At 37.6% G+C, this 22175-nt stretch overlaps 1 long non-coding RNA gene across 1 annotated transcript; it reads left to right on the top strand.

Moving 5' to 3' along the window:
* The first annotated feature begins 8656 nt into the window (after window positions 1-8656).
* On the top strand, window positions 8657-12318 carry LOC120221683. Its single transcript, XR_005525872.1, has 3 exons — window positions 8657-8789; window positions 11521-11639; window positions 12037-12318. It is a non-coding gene; the product is annotated as an uncharacterized LOC120221683 (long non-coding RNA).
* Window positions 12319-22175: the final 9857 nt, after the last annotated feature.

Here is a 22175-nt window from a genome sequence, read left to right as displayed (position 1 = left end):
TGGTAAAACCATGTAATGTAAAATTCACCATTTTAGAAATTTTAAAGTGTAATTCAATGGCCTAAAATCCAGCACTTGTCTATTACCCCAAAAGGAAAGCCCATACCCACTGGCAGTTACGCCCCGTTCCTCCTCTCCATCCCCCAGACTCTAGCAATATGAATACCCTTTCTGTCTCTATGCACTGTCTGCTCTGGACTGTGTGGCTAATCCTGATGACTAGTACTGTCTGCAAAACAAACATTTTGTTGTCGAGAATGCTGACATCATTCTTATTTTGGTGAACCTAGTCATAATTTCTCTTCTTTTCAAATTTGGTATGCGCATCTCAACACTTATCATTATGTATCCTGGTGTCAGATACTGATGGTTTAACTTTTAAACCTGCTTTGCCTTTTTGAGAACATTCTGCTTATACTGGACTTCCAGCATATTAGAAATGTCTTCTGTAGCTATCGATGGAGGAATGGGAAAAGCAATAGGATGATGTAATTAGTAATTAATTCAGTTGCTGAGAGCTACTACTTGGGGTTTACTCCCCACAGTGATCTGGAAACTAAGCACATGTTTATTGAATACTTCCTACCTGCAGAGTGCTGGGGTTGTACTAAGGTAAAGTGTTTAGAGATTATGTGGATGAATTCACAGAACATTTAATCTCTCCAGCAGTAAAGGAAAAACTATGGATTCTTCAAGCTTCTCTACCAAAGAGGAGGCTAAGTAACTCAGTGGACTCTTTGGGCATTGGAGACAGTATACGCCTTGCTTGGGTATTCTAGTTGGTTCTTTATATCAGCTACCTGTATATCAGGGTGGTGAAAAATGGCGATTCAGCTTACAAACAGGGAGATTAGGGTCAGAGAGAAGACAACATTTCATGATACACAATAGGGAGAGTGACAAAAACTAAAGCCTACCTCTATAGAACATAGATGGCTTAAACTTATCTATTTTGTCTCTCTCTTGCTGGAGGGAATTGGTATTTGGCTGAATCTGAAGGGGTGATGACTTAGAGCCAGAAGGCAGTAATCAGTGGGTCTGGGGAATGGCTTCAAAAGTCACAGGACCAGAGAAGAGGCAGGCCCTCCTGGAGATTACGGTCTGTGAGAACGGTACACATCTAGGAGCCGAGGGGTGGGAAATGGAAGACTGTGCTTAAAAACAGGCAAGATTACTTAAAAAGGAACCAAGATAGTTACCATCAGCATACTTAATTCGACTTTATAACTTTTTCTTAGAGTTTCCATCACATGTCGCTGGAGACTCATCTCTACATCCAAAGGACAGACACTTATGGCTATTATTATTGTTACCGTTATTATTACATGAATATTTATGATTGTGTCATACTAAAATACATGTTTGAAGCAGAGAATGAAATGTTCTCTTTTCATTACTTTATTGAGTTGAAAGTCACATAAATTCTTTTATTTCTATTTTGCTGTGAAGAAGAAATTTGGATGCTTTCCTTCAGAGGCAATATTACTTTCGGTGATTTTCTATGAAAAATGAGAGAAAAGATAACTTTGGAAGTGTATCTTTGACTAAACAGATATTATCTATTAAGTCTACAATGTACATTTGCATTATTGAATATGGAGTGTGTATACGACATGGCTGTAGCTTCTGATTTACTAAGTGACACAAACCTAGGGTGAGCATAGGAAGATAAAATGTGGGTAACAGTCACAGTGGTGTCCCTCAATTCAAATCTCCAGTTTTATAACTACATCTATTTTGGATTGCAAGCTTTATCTATTATTCCTCTTAGTTTGGAGGCAGGGGGGAGAACACAGATTATTTACGGAAGTATAACAAGTACTGAATCAAACTCAAACTGAAAGTTAGTTAGAGAATAGTAGGGTTCAGGAATGCTGTTATCAGAATGAGGGCTTAAATGGGCCGTGGGTCCTTCTCACATCTATGGTTTCATGATTCACACCTTCTGTGTACCTTGTGCATCTGACAAGGATATATCTGAAATGTGATGCATTCATTTCCAGATGGGGTACCATCCTTTCAACTTGCAAATGAAATGCACCTCAGCATTGCAAGAGTGACTTCCTTTCTTTCCTTGAGGAAGGAATAGCAGTAATATAGTAATAATGGCAAAAATACAAAGGTACTTATTCAGCAGAGAGAGTCAGTTTTGATTACTCATACAAATGAGCAGAGGAAACTGGAAAATTGACTCTGGAAAACTGACTCAGTCATCGACATCAATGTCAAAGAATTCTTTTTGTCAATTTAGATGTCGCTGACATACCTGCTGAGCAATCCCACCCCGTCTCTAACAGGGCAGTGCAGCGAGAGCAGCTTGGGTGTCTGGAGTGGGGTGCAGAAGGGCCACCAGGTGGTAGAACTGCTGGTCACCAGCCTTGTGTGAGTCAGAAAAATGAGGTCAGAGGCTGTCTGTACAACAGCATTGCTTCAGATTTGACACTGAGCTTTCTCTCCGTGAATGTGGGACTTCGTTTTCTCTTTACAGAGAAGGTCTAGGTATAAGATATGAAGGTATAAAGACACCGTTAGGGTACTACTCAGTGTGAGTAATGAAATAACAGTTTTGAGGCACCATGGCCATTAAAGGGCAACAGGGAAATCATCCCCATGGTGAGGAGAACGTTTGTTCTCAGCTCACTCGTTGCCTTGTGTGCTGGGGTTGATTAATTTGTATTCCTTAAGTAATTATTGGTTAACATCTTAACAAGGACCACCAGGAGGAGACACGTAATAATTAAAGGGGAAAGAGAAGAGCTTCGGAGCAAACATGGTCTCCTACCCTGTTTTGCCCAAGTTTGGCTCAAATCCAAAGATGGAGAGGCTCTTGGTTCCTTGCCATTTCCACTTCTCTCCATTATTCACATCTTAGACACACTTTTTGCATCCAGCAATGATATATCTCAGACACAATGATATTTCTCAAGCCTCCTACAGAACTATTTTTACCATGCCAAGTACTTTCCTCTTTCTATGAAAGTAGTTCTTTTACTTAGCACCTTGAATATTCCTTTTCCTTAATTCTAGTTCTCAATGAAGAATTGTTTTGAGCATTACAGACGATCTACACAGAGAACAGAGCTGAGAGAAGAACAGACACGGTAGCCATCTGTTGCTTTGGCTATCCTTATGCAAATTGGAAAAGCTTTCTTTTTCCTTTTTAAAGATTTAATTTTGAAATTATATAATTATTTAAAGTCGTTTAAAAGCCCAGTGTTAAATTAATAATTTCTATCCCAAAGCTTATGAAGTATGACTATAAAATAACATTATTGGCTTTATTCACCTTTTAGCACATCAACATCCAAATAAATATATTAGAATACACAATAGGAATCTTTATTATTATTAAAACGATAGCACCATTTTCTAAAACATTTTAGATACATACTCTTGCAATTTGCTTTAGATCTAAATTAAAACTAGACCCAAAATTGTTTTCACTATATAATTACATTTTCTTGCCTATTTTTCAACTTTTTTCTCAAAGCTGGAGCCATGTATCTCCTAGTTGTTTTCAAAATTCAAATCTGTTATCAACATCACTTAGCACCTTTGCATTTTTTTTAGATTTTTAAATGTTTTATTTATTTCTGAGAGAGAGGGAGAGAGAGAGAGAGACAGAGAGAGAGAAGCAGCATGGGCAGGGGAGGGTCAGAGAGAGACACACACACAGAATCTGAAGCAGGCTCCAGGCTCTGAGCTGTCAGCACAGAGCCCGACGAGGTCTCAAACCCACGAACCGTGAGATCATGACCTGAGCTGAAGTCGGACGCTTAACTGACTGAGCCACCCAGGCACCCCAAGGGCTGGTTTGTTCTTAAAACACCATTTTACTAAATGTCATTCACCATATATCTGTCTGTTTTCAAAACCAATGTGACTGATGGGAGTTAACTTGGATGTTGGAAGAACTCCCTATCTGAGTTTTTGTGTTCTTGTTTATCATTGTGCAGTTATCACTTGCGTCCAACCATTTCCCTCTTCTTCAAAGATGCTAGTGCCAGAAGCTTGGCAGTAAAGGTTGTTATGAGATTCTTTACTGAGAGAAATAGACCCATATTCTTCCTTTAACTTCTTCTTCTTCTTTTTTTTTACACTGTTCATTCACTTTTAAGAGAGAGACAGAGTATGAACAGGGGAGGGGCAGAGAGAGGCACATACAGGACTTGAAGTAGGCTCCAGGCTCTGAGCTATTAGCACAGAGCCCGATGTGGGGCTTGAACTCACGAATCCTGAGATCATGACCTGAGCTGAAGTCAGATGCTAAACTGACTGAGCCACCCAGGCACCCCTGTTCCTCTAACTTCTATGCCACAATTTTGAAACTGAATTTCTAGGTTATTTTTTTTGTAGGTGGAAGGCATACAACTCTCATTACTGTAGTAGTTAAGGACTTGGAATCCACAGTAAGAAGTTCTCAAGAATTTGAAAAGGAAAAAAAAAGGGAAAAAAAAGTAAAGTATTTGAAAACAAAATCAGAAGCAGACCCCCATATTGAAATTGATACTAATAGTTAATATATACTGTGTTATCCAACTGCAGGAATACCACATTTTGGTAAGAAAAGAATATATTAAATTAACTCATTTTAGGAAGGCAGTTGTAACTGCTGTAAAATCAAAGTATGTTGTTGCTGTTTTAATATTTAAATCCTATCAAGATAATCCCAATTGTTGAATGCAGTTGGCCCAAATGCTAGTCCACAGATAGGCTGCATTAGAATGAGCTGGGGAGTTTTAAAGTTATTATCATTTATAAAGAGGTTTTGGTATAGTCCACAGGGCTTTCATCTAGAAGTATTGAGTCAAAATTGCAGGGAACAAGGAATCTTTACATTGAAAACATATTCCAGCTGATCCTGATGCAGCTGGCTGATGCACTGCATTTGAGACTTCCTGATGCAAAGGGGGGTATCCCTAGCAATTATCCCAGAGAAACTACAGAGTAGAGTAGAGAGTCGAGATGCATAACACACGATCCTGTTTTAAGGAACCATGTGTAAGAGGACAGGGGTTGTGGTTGGGGGCTGCCAAAAGTGAGTGCTATGCAGGCACCAAAGAGAGGAACCAAATAATTCCGGAGAATCCAGAATGGACTTTCGGACGTGATGCTTGAACTGAGTACGACAGTACGTTAGATAAAGTAGGTGAGTGGAACATGTGTGCAAAAGCATAGGTCTTTGAGAAGGGCTGTGCTTGGCAGAGTGCAAGTGGCTCATAGTACGCGGGGGAGGCTGGACAGAGCTGAGAACATTGAGAGTGCAGGGGACAGACCTGACGAGCATCACATGTCGTACGAAGGCACTTTTACCTTATTCTGCATCAAGTAGGTGCCACCGAATCGTCTCATACATGAAAATGACACGATCAGGTTAGTGTTTTGCACATGCTATTCTGAGGCCGGTATCCATATGGGGGTGATTTGGAGCTGAGTGAGTCTCCAGCCAGACCAGGGTGGGGGCTGTCCCAGTGGTCCAGAGGGAAATGAAGAAGTGCTGTGGCAGCACAGAAAGAGTAGGGAAGGTCTTGGTCAAGACAGAAGCAATCCTTAAGGACAGAAGAATTACTCTGAGTAAAAAAAAATATTTCTGCCAAAGCATCCCAGTAACATAGGGGAGTAATTGTGTAAGCTTTGGGGTTATAGCCCACGAGTCCTAAGCATCCCACTTTATAGCCCCACATTCTTTCTTTACACACCATCATTTTGAATCCCTCATAATATATTCACTTATTTTTATGACATGTGATGTTTGAAATTATTTATTACAATGAAGATGACAAAGGAGAGGAGGGCATTCCAGGAACATTCACTGTGTTCATTCTGTGCTTTCATATATTACCTCTTTGCACATTTCTGCCCATGTGCAGTCCTCATATTCCAGTTGGAAAAGTGCAGAACTGGACAGGCAGTACAGAGGCAGAATTGGGTAATGTGGTGTGGGAGCCAGGGAGGAAGGAGAGTATGGGATTATCCCCAAGTTTCTGACTCAGGCACCTGGTTGATGGCAATGTCAGTAATCTCTGTGGGATGTTCAGAGGCATAGGAGGGGTTCCCTTTCTTCTTTTTTAATTTTGAATGTTTATTTATTTATTTTGAGAGAGAGGGGAAGTGGCAGAGAAAAAAGAGAGAGAATCCTGAGCAGGTTCTGTGTTGTCAGCACAAAGCTGATGCGGGGCTCAGTTCCACATACCTTGAGATTATGACCTGAGCCAATTTCATTAGTCTGACGCTTAACCCACTGACCCACCCAGGTGCCCCAGGAGTTCCCTTTCTTTAGAAGAAAGGGGGGCAAGGAGGACTATCTTTTCTGGAGGCGTGAAGGAATGATAGGTTCCATTTTGGCATGTTGATTCTGAGTGCAGATATAGAGACACAGGTAGATCCATGGCGCCGGGCTTTGGAAAGATGTGTGACCGAGAGGTACACAGACATTAGCTGAATGTATAGTTATGCTGTGAGATCATCCTTCCTGATGCTAACCATGGATTTAATATTTGCTTGCTAGATAATTCTAGTCAGTTAACCTCTCTAATTTTCCAGCTTAGTATTTGAAAAACTTAGTAGTTCTGCTTTAAGATATTAGGGATGAAAGGAGGTGACCACAGGGCTAATTAGAAGGGAAAAGGTCCAGTCTCTTTGGTCAAGTTATGAGCAATTCTTAAGGATACCATCCTCAGCTTTGTGTTTGCCATATTCAGTAAAAGATAAAAAGTGAAAAATACAACAAATGGTGACAGGGAACTAAATGACAAGGTAAAAAAGAAGAAAACAACCAAGAGGAAACAAAAGGAAATCCAAGTAGAAAGTAGTAAGAAAAGTAAGTAAAAGAAACAATTTAAGAGAAAATCCAAATGAAATAAACCAAAACAGAATAAAAAAGAAACAAAAACAATTAAGATTCATTAACTCACTTAATAGATGTAAAGGAATACATTAAAACAGGCTGAACGAATGGACACCACATATTTTAACCAGGAAAGTGCACTGTGAATTTCTCATTCTAAAAGAATTCATAAAAAAAGGAAAAAAGTCACTCGAGTCACTGGGTTCTACTTATGGTAACAAACTTGAATGTAAATAATTAAAACAACACAAAGTAAAGAGGAAGAATCTCCAGTGTTGAAAATCAAACCAAAACCAAACCAAACCAAAACAAAATCCACTTGAAAAACTGAGATAAACAAAAAGAAAATGAGAAAAAACAGAAAATAAAAAATAATTTCATCTTTCAGGGGACAGCATCACTAACATTTTGGTAAATATTCTTCTAGGGTTTTTTTTCCCCTCTGTATATACCACCCACATGTTGTAGAAGATGTATACCACACAGCTCTATAGTATATATGCACACTTATAATAAATATATGTTGTAAAAATATACATGTATATAAATATGAACAAACAGCATAAATTATAGGTATTCATATATACATGTTAAATATAGCCTCTTAAATTCTAACAGAGTAGAGGATAAAATTTAGAAGTGATAGAGTAAGAGAAGTAAAATTAGCTTAATTCCAAAGCTAACATCCTCAGGGATCTTGAGGCTATTGGAGCCAGGATCCCTTGAAACATTCCCTGGGCCTCCCTCCTTGGAGTTAGATTTCCCTGCAGGGGATCTTGAGCAGATGTCCTTTGAGCTGAGAGCAAAAGAGCAAAGAGCGTGACCCTTGGCCTCTCTCTGGGTCCTTGTATTCTCTTAAGCAGCTGTTGGAGATACTTATCAGCCTTCAAAGGCTGCCAGAAGGGAATCCCTGCTGGGTGCCTACTGGCAGGAAGGAGTCCTCTTTCTTTCGGGAGCCACTCTCTTTGCCATCAGCCAATCCAACCAACACGGTTAGCCCGGGATGGTATATAAAACTCTTTCACACGTACCATTTCATCCGATCTTCACAACAACCCTGTGAGGCAGGTATTATTTCTTGACCTCTCTCTCTCTCTCTCTCTCTCTTTCTCTCTCTCTCTCTCTTTTCTCTCTCTCTCTTTAGGAGATTAAGTCACTTGCTTAAGAATACAAACAGCTAGGGGGGCGCCTGGGTGGCTCAGTCGGTTAAGCGTCCGACTTTCTCTTAGGTCATGATCTCGCGGTTCGTGGGTTCGAGCCCCGCGTCGGGCTCTGTGCTGACTGCCAGCTCAGAGCCTGGAGCCTATTTCAGAGTCTGTGTCTCCCTCTCTCTCTGACCCTCCCCTGCTCACGCTGTCTCTCTCTCTCCCAGAAAAAAAAAAAAAAAAAAAAAAAAAGAATACAAACAGCTAATAAGAGGGGCTGGCAGAACTCACATCTGCATCTGGCTGCAAATCCTGTGATCTGTGCTCAACGTTTACAGAGCTCCCGTTTCTGTGGAAATGGATAGATAACACTGAGATTCTGAGTGTCTAAGGCTGAAGGCCACACCTGTACCAGTTACTCTTCCACCTTGAGATTTTGAGTCTTTTTGGAGTGTGTTTTTAAAAGGCCTATGTGGAGCTCAGTAAAAGCACGATAGATATGGGTTAGAAAATAAACAGATATATTTTGTACTTTGAGAGTCTTTGCAAAGTTTATCACAGTCACTCTTCCTTAGAAGTTTGATTCAGAGGTATTTTTTCTCTTCCAGATCCCAAAATCATGTTCCTATGTCTTTAATTAACAGGACAGTGAGGTACAAATAAGGCATGACCAATGCAAATAACAACTTACTGACTTAAATTGAAATAAAGCAAGCTATTGGGATAAGGATGCAAAAGTAGACACAAAAAGAAAAATATAAAAAGAAAATATAAGCTACTGGGGCCTCAAAAAGCATGTAAGTAGAAGGGTAATAGGCTTACAGAGGTGGGAATGAGGACATTTGTTTAATAATAATGCCTGGAGTTTCCCTGATCTACACTTGTTATTATTTTTTATGTTTATTTATTTTGAGGGGGGGGTGAAGGGATGCAAGATCTGAAGCAGGCTCCGTGCTGACAGCATAGAGCCCGATGTAGGGCTCAAACTCGAACCGTGAGATCATGACCTGAGCTGAACTCAGAGGCTTACCTGAGCAACCCAGGCGCCCCAACACTTGCTATTTTTGCATTTTCTTTATGAAATACTTGGAGTTAGGGGATATAGATTGATAAGACTCTTTCACTTCGTCTTTTGCCTTCTATTGACGACCTGTCTTGTCCTCAGTATATTAACAGACACAGAAATGAGGCATGTGACCGAATGAGTTTAAGCGCAGAGACGAACCCTCTAGGACAGGGGTTTTAAATCTATGATACAGATGAACTCACTCTTTCAACAAGAGTCTATATGGAAGCCCAATACGTAAAAAAGAAAAGCTGAGCCAGTATCATTAAGTGGGGGCAGGAGAGTCAAATACTCAGCCACTTGTGGCAACCTTTACATGCCTCTTTGGAAGGGGGATAACCAAGTAGGATTTGGACAGGGTCGAATCCTTCAGTTTTATTTTCTATAACACAACAAAACAACGGGATCGAATCCATTCGATGTTTGCCATTGGCTTTGCTAAGAAGCAGAGCTTGGGGCACGGAGGGATCCCGGTGGCACATAAAGAAAGTGGTGCAGAAACGAGAAGTTGGAGAACCGACCCGTGTCTGTAACATTTCTATTTTTCTCTGAAATTTTTCAGTATGAACATAATTTCATAACATAGTAAATGTTCTGTCATTTTCAGAATTTAAAGAATGGGATAAAAGAACTTTTAAAAGCATTGTAAATTGCATTACGTCTCTTTGATTTGTGGTTTAGCTCTGCCATCCATCATAACGTTTGGAGAGAGAAAGAGACTTTTGATCATCAATCTGTTCTGCTCTTGTCAGTGCTTGTGTCCTCAGATAAACAGAATCTGTTTCTATTCTTTATTTTCCTAAAAGGTTTGAATAAAAGCTTCTGAAAAATAGAAGCTTTTATTTTATGTGTATATTCTTTTCAGAAATTTTTTTTAACGTTGATTTATTTTTGAGAGACTGAGCACAAGCAGGGAAGGGGCAGAGAGAGAGGGAGACACAGAATCTGAGGCAGGCTCCAGGCTCTGAGCTAGCTGTCAGCACAGAGCCCGACACGGGGCTCGAACCCACGAACCATGAGATCGTGTCCTGAGCCGAAGTCAGCTGACTGAGCCACCCAAGCGTCCCTATGCACGTATTCAGTAAATTTGAATGGCTTTGGAACTTCTTGTGGTTAAAGTTTGGCCAATCAGAAATTGACAGAATACTTTTTTTTAATGTTTAGTCATTTTTGAGAGGGAGAGAGAGAGAGAGAGAGCGCGCGAGAGAGAGCACGAGCGAGCAGGGGAGGGACAGAGAGAGAGGACAGAGAGAATTCCAAGCAGGCTGCACACTGTCAGCACAGAGCCCAACACGGGGCTTGAACCCACAAACCATAAGATTAAAATCAAGAGTTGGTCACTTAACTTACTGAGCCACCCCTGCTCCCAGAGATAATAAATTGTATATATACATATATCATATTGAATAATAACCTTTAGGTCTGTTTGCTGTCTACTGTACTAGGGGACATTGTATCTTTTTGCACTTTTATAAATCGCATGCTGAGACTATGAGGCTTTTGTGAAAATTATATAATTTCTAAAGTGTTCCCTCTATTAAGAATACAAGTATTTTTTTTTTCACTGAGTAATGTTTCATACTCAGCATTTTTCTGCCTGTGTATCGTACAGCTAGACAGTCTGGATGGTTTTTTAATTGAATTTGAACCTGGCATTGTTTTTTATTTCTCATTTGTGAATAGTTTTCAGATTTACCCTCATACGGTGTACAGTTTACTTCTGTGTTTAATCACATCTTCATTCACCCCATGGAATTTTCCTAATTTGACATTTTAGCCAATCAAGTTTTCCAGAACTTGACTTCAGTTAAACATCTACTAAAATATTCATAGCTATACACCAACCACCTTTGAATCTAAGAGAAACTTAGGGGATGCTTACCCCATTTTCTGTTTAAATTATCTCATTGGAAATCAAAAGTCCTCTAAAGTTATTTTCATTCCACACTGACTTTGATACATAAGAAAAGTTAGAGATATAGTCATAATATGAAATCTGTAGGCTTTGAATTTTTAAGAAAAATTTTATTAGAGTACTTTGTTTGGAGAGCTTATGGGGTGTGGGACAGTACGGACCAAGAGCAAATGATTCCTGTTGGAGCAGGCAACTTCTTCGAAGGAATTTATCATGTGAAGAATATGCCAAATTTTAGTTGACCACATAAGAAAGGGCTTCCATGTTTTACAGATATGGAATCAAAAGTTACTTTTACCATGATTTTTATTCTCCAACATATTCCTTCGGCATTAGATGGCTGGTGTAATCTTGTTGCTAACCCTCCCGTTTCTTTCTGGTGCTTACAATACAGAAGGCAATCCCTAACATGGCTTTACTAAGGGAGCCTTGTTAAAATAAATTTAAAAATGCGTGTGACAGTAAAAAATAAAATAAAATAAAAAAGAACACAAGGTTATGCGTTAATCTCATGAAAACGAATCAAGTAAGGCTTTTCCTTCCACAGAGAGGTGTGACAGAAGCGTGAACATTCTGAAATGCTTGAACAACCTGATATCCCAGCAAAATTCTGGCTTCTCTGAACAAGATTACAGAGAGGAACTGACTCAACATCATCAAAAGAAGGTATAGCTCAAACTTGAACTCCAAAGTTCTATTTTCAGTTGAGGAAGTCTTATTGCTAAAGCATGTTTCCGTTTGCAAGCTGGACACACGAAGCAAGCCTCCTTTTTGTCACCTCTCGTTGTTATGAGAGAACATGTGCATATAATCACACCGATCCATTGTAACGCTTCTGTTTTGCACGCGATCAGATGGTTATGGGTTTTTGTACAAGAATTTCCGCTTGAAGCTAACCTTTTTCCTGGTGTCATACAGTTCCTCTTAAAATATTTATTGCTGTTGCTTATGATTCCTTAATGGGAGGTTTTGTGGAGCAATGCCTGCCATCTTTTATTTTGTTGTTTACTCAGCTTCCAGCTATACTTTTAACCAACCAGACTTTTTAACCTTTATTTTTTAGAGGGGATTTAGGTTCACAGGAACACTGAGGTGAAAGTGCAGAGATTCCTTGGTGCCCACAGGCCTAGCCTCCCTCATCGTCAACATCCCACACCAGACTGGAACATTCGTTACAACTGATGAGTCTGCACTGACATATCATTATCACCCTCCGTCCGTAATTCACATTAGGTAAACACACCAGGTGTTGTAAGTTCAGTGGGTTTCGACAAATGTATAATGATATGAATTTACCTTAAAATATCATATATTAAATCCTCTGTGCTCTACCTATTCATCTCTCCTTTCCTCCAGCCCCCCAAAACCACTGATCTGTTCACTGTCTCTATAGTTTTGCCTTTTCCAGAATGATACAGAGTTAGAATCACGCCTTTTCAGAGCAACTATACTTTGTAAAAAAACAGAAAATGTTGATTCACAAATCATCAGATTACTTTCTAATTTGATGACTATTTTTGATATTGAAATTAGTAACAAGTGTATATTTTATATTCAATATACAAAACAGAACTCTATGTTTTTTCAAGTTTTATAGAGATTATGTTCTTCACCTGGTAGTTGCATCTAATTTCAGGGGCCACTTTTAGGTCCGGAGAGAGGCATTTTATTGTCTTGACTCTGTATACGTATTTTCCCGGCTTTCTATTTCTATATTCCTGGACGAGATACCTGCTGAGAAAAGCGATAAATAAAGCTAAAATATGTGACAAGTCTTAAGATTCATTTTTCTATTCTCATCTAATTTTCTGTCAAGAAAGGAAATCCTGAAATCTACCAGCAGCCTAGCCCCTTAACAGGTTTCCTGCCTTACTGGGATTTAGAAGACTTGAAACTTTCACAACGGGTTGCTTCAGGCTGAATTTTTAATTACTTATTTTGGGTAAGCCTTCCTGTTCTTCCAGCCCAAACCTTAAATGATTTCTGGTCATGATTACTCTGGCTGCTATGAAATGAGGTGACAAGGAGGTTTTGTTTTTTTGTCAGAAGTAACTATTATAGACCTTGTTAGGTTGTGGTCATTTCTCGTCTCCTACACAGATGGTGTTAAAGTCCCAGAATGTGAAGTCTTAAAATGTCATAATAAGAAATCCATTTTCCTTTGAGCACCTAATCAAGTTTCCCTGTCACAATTTGTAAACATCATTATAGTGACAAACTGCTTAGGAGAAGTCCTAAGGAAGTGTGGAAAGAAACAGTTACATGTGTGAGTTGTGCTGGCTGTCAGTTCCCAAGTGTTTTGTGTGGATGCCTGAGGCAAGACAGTGAAAACACTGGAAAGAGAGGTGGCGTCATAAAGGAAAAAAACATTAATTTTAACATCACTGTTTACACCAAATTCAGTTCCACTGCAATAATAGAAGTGCCTTTAATTTTGTTTCAAGTATTTGTAATGCTAAGACTTTTAAATTTTGATTAAAAATTTTGTCATTTTTTTTAAATCAATGGAATGTCATTTGGTTTTGAGAATAATTTTAAGTGCTGTGAGAAATGAGGAACTCAAAACCGAGGCAGATTATTACCTGACGAGGAAGTAGTTTAGGAAACTTGTCAATCACAGTGGTGACTAAGGAACCACTTTGGTCACCATTTCCGATCTTTACTAGCCGTTATCTGGGGGAGGGCAGATGGTGGCACCAATGAGAACTGCTTGGGTTTGGAGATGATGGAGATGGATCAAAGATAAGTGTCTATATAGTGTTTTAATTAAAAAAATCAACTTTAAAAAATACTTGCAAAAATAGTGATCAGCTGACCCTAAAATGCAGATGTTCTTCAATGGAAAAAATATATTTTATAAAGTTCACATAAAAATAAATAATGTTAAGCTATTGTTAAAAGGAACATAGATTTCTATTCTAAAGGTGAAATATATAGAAAGAATAGACAAAATAAACACACAAAAAAGAAATGTCTGGAGAAATAATAATTTGCCAGAACATAGTCAAAAGGCTAGAAGCCTGTGGAGGTATGGCCCAATATAGCTCACGTTACAAATTCATTTCTAACAGATTGTGAGCGTTCTCAAAAATCCCAAAGTACGGGATATTTTAATAAGGATTATTACTTACTGAGGATCCTGGCACATATCCTGTTTCTTTTTTTTTTATTTTTTTTAAATGTTTTTTTTTTATTATTATTTTTTTATTTCTAGGAGAGAGAGAGAGAGACAGCGTGAGCAGGGGAGGGTCAGAGAGAGAGGGAGTCACAGACTGAAACAGGCTCCAGGCTCTGAGCCGGCAGTCAGCACAGAGCCCGACGTGGGGCTCGAACCCACGAACCGCGAGATCATGACCTAAGCGAAAGTCGGACGCTCAACCGACTAAGCCACCCAGGCGCCCCCCTGTTTCTTTCTTTTAAATACAACAGGGTGAATATATGTTATCGTAACAGTTGGCTCCAGAGTTCCTTTTAGGGAATTCTTCAATATTCTCGGGGGCAGGTGTGTCCCCGAGGATAAGGGGATTGGCAGGAGGAACAGCAAGCAATCCAGGGGTGCAGAGTGGGAAGGAGAAAAGGTGGTGGTCAAATGGGATTGAAATGGGGACTGGCTTGAGGCCGGGGGCCCACAAGAGATGAAGTTGGCAGTTAAAATCAGTTGGGGAAGTGGCTAAAAATGGGTCCTTGAGCCTCTCAGATCTCCAGTAAAAGTTTTGTATAGGTAACAAGCTTGACCTTGTTGCTGTTTTTGAGGGAGGGCATAGAAGAAGCACCTCTGTTCTACATTTGGGATCACACCAGGACCAATAGATGAAAAGAGCAATGAGACAGAGCATAGAAAAAATCTAACGAGTCAGAAAATCCTATCAGAAGGGACGGTGAGAATTTAAGGTGCACCCCCACCTGCTGCACTCTCAGGAATTTGGATGAATTTAGGGAAGGTTTTGAATTTCCACAGTCCATAGAATGAGAGTTTGAATCCATTTTATTTAGATATTAAGAGGCTAGGAGACCAGATGACATTGTGGTTACGCAATAAAGTGTGATCTCTTCAAGAATTGAGTGTGAAACTTTAGAAGCAGCCTTTTTGTCTATGTTTTGGTAAGATTTTCTTTTTCATATTAATATGTAGAAGTTCTTTATATATGATGAACATAAATCCTGAATCAGTTATATATGCAGCCAAATGATTTCCTACTTTTTGGCTCTTCATTGATTTTTATAATATCTTTTAATGAACAGAAGTTTGAAATTATCATGTAGTTGAGTTTATCAGATTTTTTTTTAGAGTTTAAGCTTTAAGGTGTTAAGAACTTCTTCTCAACTCTGGTCATAAAAATATAATCCCATACTGCTGAAAAAATGAATAAATTTTAGTCTTTAATCCATCTAAAATTTATTTCTGTGTCTGATGTAAGATATGGATGATATTTTATTTTACTGTTTTTTTCGTAATAGAAGTGATGGGAATGGTTATCTTTGCCATGAAGCTGCTTTATCTTAAAGAGAATACTTTCATATTTCAACATCAAATATGATGTTTGTTCTAATTTTCTTTTTGTAGATGTCCTTTTTCAGGTTAAGGAAGTTCTTCTTTCTTAAATGTTTTCTTATTTGTTGTATTTCCCATGAAATTACTGAATTTTATCAAACCCCCTTTTTGTATTCATTGAGGTGATAACTTGATTTTCCTCTTTTTATTCTATTAGTGTAGTGAATAATATTAAGAATTTTTCTATTGTTAATTTGATCCTATGTTTTTGGAGTCATTCCAGCAGGGTAATGATGTATTATTTCTTTTAAACCATGCTGCCCTCAATTTTCTGAATTTATGCTCATAAGTGAGATTGGTGAGTAATTTTTTCCTGGTTTTCCTTGATATCACAGTTTGAGAGCTCCATAAAAGCTATTATGGAGGACACTCTTTTTTTTTTTTTTTATTCTCTGAAAGCTTGTACCAAATGGGAATTATCTACTATAAAGCCATTTGGGCCTGATGTTCTCTTTGGAGAAAGATGTTTAACTATTGATTTAATTTCTTTAATGGTTATAGACTATTCAACTTTTTTATTTTGTGTGTCAGCTTTGACATTTTCATTTTTTAGGTATTTATCTATCTTGACTACATTTTCAAAACATTTGATGCTAATTTTCTCCTAATAATTCATTGTTATGTATATAGTTTCTGCATTTATATTTATGTCTCCTTTCCATTACAAATATCCTTTTTATATTGTGTTTTTTTGATTAATCAAGCCAGGGGTTTTAATGCATTATTAATTTTCTCAAATCTTCTCAACTTTCAGCTCTGTTGATTCTTTTCACTGTATTTTAAAATTTTCATTAAGTTATAATTTCATCTTTGATATTCTCTTCCTGCTCCTTCTTTTGTGTTTGTTTTTCTATTCTTTTTCAGAATGTTTGAGATAAGCTCACTAATTTTGGTGTTTTTACTTTTCTAGTGTAATTTCATGGTATATATTAAGCTCTAAGTTCTACTATAACTGTATCAACCATTTTTTACTTTTGTTTTGTTTTCGTCGGTGTGTGTGTTACTTCCACCTTTCCTGTCTTCTTTTAGAATGAGGTTATGTCTTTTTTTTTTTTTTTTGGTCATTTTACTTTTCACTCCTCAACTTGTTTAGTGGTTATGCTTTTGTGTCTATTCTTCTAGAAGTCATTCTATTTATTTTCACCCGTATATGCAACAAAACTTAGAATTATCAAAATGTTTAATTTCACCCTGAAAAATAAAAAAATGCAAAAAAGTCTTAGAATGCTTTCACTCCGATCATATCTCTCTTCCAATTTACATAGCACTGATATTTTATTTCTACTACATTTTTAATGTCAGAAATTAAATAATTATTGTTATTATTATTTATACATTCAATACTTGCTCAGATTTCATTACAAATGTAACACTATCTTTACTTATAGTTCCCACTTCTTGCACTCAGCTCTTCCCTCTGGGATTATTTTTCATGCTGCCTAAAATACATCCTTTAAACTTTCCATTACAAAGGATTTTTGGTGATAACACCTTTTGGTGATTTTTGGTGCTTTTGTTTGTTTCTTTCTCAGTTTTTGTACCTCTTCTTTGTTAAAGAGATTCAGTTTTACTTTATTTACTCAAGAAGAAGTCAGTAGTCATTCAAAAGACAAACTACGGGGCTGAGGAAAGGAGGAATGACGATTTATCGTCGAAAGGGTATGGAGTTTCTCTTCAGGCTGACAAAGAAGTTGTGGAAATAGACACTGGTGATGCTGATACAGTATTGTGAATGTGCTTAATGCCATGACTTACATGTTTGAAAATAGCTGAAATGGTAAATTTTATGTTATGTATATTTTCAAACATAGACACACACAGACACACAGACACACACCAAGCTTGAGAGATGGACAGCCTGTATTCAATTTGCCTATCTTTTCTAACAAAAGAGCCACAGGCAAGAAAATTAATCTAGCTTTGCCTTCATTTTTTCTCATCGGTCAAATGGAGAGATACAATTACATATCTCATAAGGCCTTTACGAGGACTGAATGTGTTAGTATATATAAAATGCAGTAAGTATTTTGCCTGTCCCTATTTACCATTCAGTGAGTTTTGGGTATTATTATTTTTCTTTGTTTCTCATATAAAGATATCACTATTGCTTGATAGGAATGAGAATACAGACCTAGGGAGGTCATGTAACTCACCCAGAGTTTCAACACATTATTATAACTGAAAGTCTCTGCTTCTTCCCTGAAATCCTGGTCATAGACACAATGATTTTACCCAATTCGGTCTTAATTTCTATTTCTTTGCCACAGAGATACCAACATGCCACTTGACAACTAGTATTTTTCTCCATGTATTTTCTTACTTAGCTTCTTATTTAACACCATCTTTGAAAAACCGAGTTTTAGCCATTTAATAATTTAGTGTTTAAGGTGGTTTTTGAAATGAAAGTCTTCATACTGGTAGAGTAGCTGTCATACTGTTTCATGTTAGTACTGTACTTTTCAGAAAACAACACATCTTTGGCAGCATTTTACTTCTTAGCCTGAAGGTGCTGATGAGGATGACAATTTTTGGCTGCTTTATATATTTGTTTATAGTTCCAAGCAGAGGACTAGATTTTTCCTGGATTATAATACCCAGTCTGTTTGTATTCTTTAAAAAAGACTTCATTTTCTTTCTTTGTTATGGTAAAAGTTAAGCACAAATGGAATTCAAGATATCATGGTAGTTTATGAAGAAAAATAATGGGATGTTATATAATATAAACATATCTGGCTTCTTAATCTGTGCATCTTACTGGTCATATAGTCTATATTTTCAATACAGTTAGGTAATCTATAAAGATTTATTCATAATAAATACATTAATCTTATCTCTTTATTCATTTTTTAAAAGGATGATTAGAATGCAGTTATTGAAACTTAACCGTATTTATCAGGCAGTTCAAGTATCTTTTTTTAGAATTTATTTTTTATTTTTATTATTTTTATTCATTTTGAGAGAGAGAGAGAATGCAAGTGAGCAAGGGGCAGAAAGAGAGAATCCTACTAGGGGCAGGCAGAGAGGGGGAGAAAGGAGCTCAAAGTGGAACTGAAGCTCACAGAAAACAGGGCTTGGTGTAGGGCTCCAGCTCACCCAAAGCAGGGCTGGAGAGCTCATGAATCTGAGATCTTGACCTGAGCCGAAGTCTGAGGCCTAACCAACTGAGCCACCCAGGCATCCCTTCAGGTAACTTTTAATGGTGCACAGAATGTTTAAAACACTTATGCAAAGTAAACTGAAAATATTTTGTAATGTTCATGAAATGTTTTGTTTGGAAAAAGTGTTTTTAATATTCTACAATCACATTTTATTTTTTAAAACATGTTTATTTGTTTATTTTGAGAGAGAGAACGTGCATGAACAGGGAGTGGGGCAAAGAGAGAGGGAGAAAGAGAACCCCAACCCCAAGCAGGCTCTACGCTGTCAGTGGGGAACTCCATGTGCGGTTCCATCTAATGAACTAGGAGACCATAACCTAACCCCAAATCAAGAGTTGGATGCTCAACCGAGTCACCCATTCACCCCTATAATCACATTTTCAAAGTGAAAATTACAGAGGAGACAGAAAGTAATGTAATTGATTAGGTCAGAGCCCACCAACAGAAAAAAAAAAAAAAAAAGCTTCCCAACTGTCCACGGGACGTTTACAAAATAAACATCAAGCAAGGACATAAACAAACACATTTTCCTCCTTGACATTAAGGACTCCACAAAGACACACACACTTCAAATATATATTACCTTTTTCCCAGCTAGCCATCCACTTCATGTTAAGTTCCTGTAGGACTATTTCAGCAAGCTGCAAGATAAAAACATCTTTTAGTATCAAAAACTTCAAAATTTTTAATAACAAGATGTTTTTAATTGGCTCTTCAGCTTTTATTTTTTAAAATAGGGCAACACTTCCTAACAACTCAGAGCTGACATATCTTTTGGTGGCCGAGTATAAGAAATACATGAAAGTCAACCTTTTAATGTTATAAATAGAGCAAAATCTAGTTGCTACTGGTTTTTAGACCAATTAAAAGTATGCCCTAAAAGACCTGATGATGTGTATTGCATACTGCTGGTCTTACTCATGTAATATTTTAAGGACAAATTAAATGTGATATTCATCCCTAGAAGAGACTTCATACTTGTTGTTATAGTTTTTGTTTATTTTCAGACCTATAGCGTCTGGATGACACCCCCACCACCCTACTGAGAATATCTAGTATTTTCAAAATAGGAGAACCATGGAAAAGTCCATTTATTTTCCTTAGGCTGTTTTCTCCATCTTCAAAATAAGTGTTGGATAAGGTGGATGCTGAAGTCTAAATCTATGATTCTAAAATTCTGGACATGAATTTTATTTTCCCCATTATAGTTCAATAAAACTGTAAAATAACATTTTTCAGTGATGTAGTTAATTAATATATTACAGACAATTGCAGAGGGTCTTCATAGCACAATCCTGAATGCTATTACCACTGATTCACTTTTCTTGTTTTATTTTACTGTGTCTTGGAAATCATAACCATTTTACCTTAAAATGGTAACGGTGTAAAAATAAATCCTGATTTCAGTAGTTACTTCACTGATTACTTTTAGAATCTTAGAAATATAAGGATCTTGTATGGTAGGCAGCACTAGTATTTCAGGTATATGTTTGCGCAATATGCTATGTCTGTCACTTCTAAATTTTGAGTTTGAGGGATTAGCATTTAAGACATTTATGATAGCCATGTTATTTTAAAGGTGGAGAGGAAGATATGAATTCCCCCAATCCCTTGTTTGATGATGGAAAAATTGAGACTAATTCACCTCAAAAAACACAGACTTTAGAGGAAGTCCACATTAGCTTCAATTCCTGAGACTAAAACCCATCCAGGGTGCTGGCCCATGGTTTTCAGATTTGTCCCTCACCAACACCCATGGTGCAGAGTTTCCTTGCCAGCACACTGAATTTGTGAGTGCATTTTTTCCTAGTCTGCTTTTCACTGAGAATGAAACATTCTGAGGTCCCCGATTTATTAAACAGGAGTTTTTTTTTTTTTTAATTTTACTTTTAATGGGTCCAAGAACTTATTTGTTGCCTCTCACAGATACATATATATAATAATATATATATTAATATATTAATGTTTTTCTTTATTTTTAGGGGGGAGAGAGAGAGAGAGAGAGAAAGAGAGAGAAATCTGAAAAATCTGAAGCAGGCTCCAGGCTCCCTGCTGTCAGCACAGAGCCCAACGCAGGGCTCAAACCCACAAACCGTGAGATCATGACCTGAGCCCAAGTAGGACCCTTAACCAACTGAGCCACTGAGATGACCTGCTCCTCACAGATATTTAAACCCAAGTCGTAAGTTTACAAAGACTATCCACATCAACCAGCCGGGAACAAGAAGCGCTGCCAGTCCCACTCATTTACTGTATTATTGTCAACTCTCTTTTGTTTCTGACTCCTGTATATTTCCTTTTCTTTGACTTTTAACCATACATTCAGGTGAATTTTCTTCAGCGTTTCTAGGTGTTTGCATCTGGATAATTCGTAGCTTGTCATATTATGTCACATAGTCATTAATGGTGGTTTCTTTAAATGCTCCAGAAGCCAAATAAAGTTTAGGATTATTTTTTAAATTTTTATTTAAATTTTAGTTGGTTAACATACAGAGCAATATTGGTTTCAGAAGTAGAATTCAGTGATTCATCACTTACATAGAAGAGCCAGTGCTCATTCCAACAAGTGCCCTCCTCAGTACCCGTCACCCGTCTAGCCCATCTCCCACCCACCTGCCCTCCATCAACCCTCAGTTTGTTCTTTATCATTAAGAGTCTCTTGTACTTGGTTTCTCTGTCTCCTCTTTTTTACCCCCTCCCCATACGTTCCTCTGTTTTGTTTCTTAAATTCCAAATGAGTGAAATCATATGATATTTATCATCCTCTGACTTACTTTGTTTAGTGTAATACATTCTAGGTCCGCCCACATCATTGCAAATGGCAAGATTTCATTCTTTTTGATGGCTGAGTAATATTCCTATACGTATACCCCATTTCCTTTATCCATTGGTCAGTCAAATGGACATCTGGGCTCTCTCTATAGTTTGGCTATTGTTGGTAATACCTCAACATCACAGAATTACCTCTTCTTAGGTAAAAATGCCATTTTCTTCCTTGGCTGCTCTCTGGAAGCAAGTATAGTTGTAGTAACAATTTGCTGAATTCTTACCATACACTCAGGGCTTCAATTGTATTATTTCATGTAACCCTCACAACAAAACTGAAAGGGGTTTATATACAATTCACAGGTGGTGAGGAAACTGAGACTCGTGAGGCTAAATTCCGTAAGGTCACACAGTAGGCAACTGGCACAGGCAGGATGTCCATGAAGGCCTATTTGATACAAGACTTTTTGTTTGTAAACACTTACGTATTTTGCCCACTGAATTAACTGCTTTCAAGAGACAACACTATTTGATACATATTATCTGCTAAAGTTATTTTTAAAAATGTACAGCCTTTTATAGTTGGCCTTAGAATACACTATATACGTATATGTATGCACATGCGTATATATTTGTTATTTCAATCATGCTCTCTTCCCATTAATATTTGGCTTTATAATGCACTTTATGACTTAAAAATGTTCTTCAAATAAATATTTTGTAATC

Source organism: Hyaena hyaena, unplaced genomic scaffold, assembly GCF_003009895.1.
Source record: "Hyaena hyaena isolate Hyena2069 unplaced genomic scaffold, ASM300989v1 scaffold_802, whole genome shotgun sequence".
Classification (NCBI taxonomy): domain Eukaryota; kingdom Metazoa; phylum Chordata; class Mammalia; order Carnivora; family Hyaenidae; genus Hyaena; species Hyaena hyaena.
This window is presented reverse-complemented; position numbering and strand designations above follow the sequence as displayed.